Consider the following 2073-nt stretch of genomic DNA (forward strand, 5'->3'; position numbering starts at 1 on the left):
TATTTTGTTGTTTTGCTAGAAAAAGACACAACATACATAAATATTAAATTGTTAATAATTAAAAAGGTAATTTATGTTGGATGATATGAAGCAATCTGTATTTAATATTATATTATTTAGTCAAAATAAAAGTAATTCATTTAATCTCTATTAATCTCAAACAATAATGAGAACTGTCGCAGATTAATTTTTCTGATTGATTCATTAATGAATAAATCGACTGTTGGAGCTCTGCTGACGGGAGATATTAAAGGAAATGAGTCAAACTTCATGTACGTTGTAAATAACACAGAACCACAGAGCACATGAAGCAGGATTATTGATTATTGGAAGATTATTGGAGTCAGTTTGTGTTTTCTTTGTTGTTGTGACTCGAACTGTCTGCTGTTCCCAGAATCCCCTAAAATCTTCCATCTGCTTCCAGTCGTCATCTCCAAAAAATGGTGAAACCGGACACCGGGAGGCTCGACCGCCTTTAACCCCTTCACTGCCTCCCCGAGAGACCAGAACCAGAACTGACATAGACACTGAGAAACTGTTTGTTTGTTTGTTTGTTTACACATTGTGCTGGGATGTGAGTTTAACCTTTATAGAAATATTGAACCTTTCTCTGTTTATCTGCTGCTTGTTGTTATTGATTATATGACACAGTTACACTAGTTAATACTGATTACACATAAATGCATCAGTAATAAAATCAATAAACACCAACAGAGGTCATTTAAGAATATTTAGCTCTAATACAAACTGCTGTTTGTGTCTATGTGAATATAAATCTGTTACTTTATAAATGAAGCTGTGATTATAATGTGTGAACGACCTTTAATGGAGCCGGTTATCGATACTTCTACCACTGACTGACTTTATGCATCATCATTAATAATTATTAATAATTATAACATCCTGTTATTATTGAAGTGATCGCAGGTTATTGATGGTATTTTACTTTATATTCATGGAAATAAAAATGTAAACATCACCTGCATTCAGTTTGTTCTGTACATCCATAAATACATAAAACACAATATTCACAATCACACACTGTTACTATGGTTACTGCTATACTTATAAAACATTTACTTTAACAGAGTTTAATAATAAATAAACTGATATTAACTTTTCTTACTGACAGTAAACTGCGATGTTGGGATGAAATTAACAGAAAATATAAATTAATATTTATTCAATTTAACTTCAACACAAAGTATGAAACTGATTAATGATTTTATAAATAATGTTAGTTTTCACATTCACACATTCACAGGGTGGCCGGAGACGTCTGCTGGTTAATCAATCACATGTATCAGTGTTTGCTTGGAAAAGCCCCAAAATCAATGCATTCAATTCTACGGAAGCCTATTGCTGCCAATCTAGGAAAAGAAAAACAAACACATTATAACGTTAAAAGTATATTGTTATAAGGAAGTATATTTTCACTCTATAACGAGATATTGATCCGTTTATCTTTTTATGTTGTGGCATCAATCAGCTTCCATACAATTAATAAATAGTTTTATTTTAAAATCTCTTTTAACTGAACAATGTCTGAGAATAAAATGTGTCTTTAACTGAACACTAAATGAATGATATATATATATTTAAATGTTATAATAAGTACAGTTCAGACAGAAGGAGCGTGAATATGACCGGTAGCAAGAGGTTAAAGTGGGCAGAGCGGAAGGGGGAGGAAGGGGGAGGAAGGAGGAAAGGGAAGGTCCTGTCTTCCTTCAGACGGAGTTAAACTAGTTTTCAGAGACTTTTTTACCAACTTTTCTTCAATGTTTGTGTAAAAGCTCCGAGGCTGCACACAGCGGAGCGGCCGCAGGGAGCCGCGGGCCGACGGACGGCGGCATGTCGGAGGGATCCGGAGCCGTCTGGATGTGACTGGTAGGCGGGTAAAACCCTCCGAGCTCTCCCCGCTGCTGGTAAACAACTGCGGGCAGAGCAGGCTGACTGCAGCGGGGACCGGAGCTCCACACACCGGACACACTTTACTGCAGACTGCCGTTATTTTACATGAAATACACAAACTGTCATTTATATTAACGGTAGCAGATAGATAGATAGATAGAT

The 2073-nt window shown here is 35.8% G+C and overlaps 1 long non-coding RNA gene across 1 annotated transcript; it reads left to right on the forward strand.

Annotated features, from left to right (window-relative positions):
* The first annotated feature begins 14 nt into the window (after positions 1 to 14).
* LOC118331457 lies at positions 15 to 434 on the forward strand. The gene is made up of 2 exons (XR_004796881.1): positions 15 to 272; positions 395 to 434. It is a non-coding gene; the product is annotated as an uncharacterized LOC118331457 (long non-coding RNA).
* The last annotated feature ends 1639 nt before the right edge of the window (positions 435 to 2073 follow it).

Source organism: Morone saxatilis, unplaced genomic scaffold (assembly GCF_004916995.1).
Source record: "Morone saxatilis isolate NCDOM2014 unplaced genomic scaffold, NCSU_SB_2.0 Contig20, whole genome shotgun sequence".
NCBI classification, from domain to species: Eukaryota; Metazoa; Chordata; class Actinopteri; family Moronidae; genus Morone; species Morone saxatilis.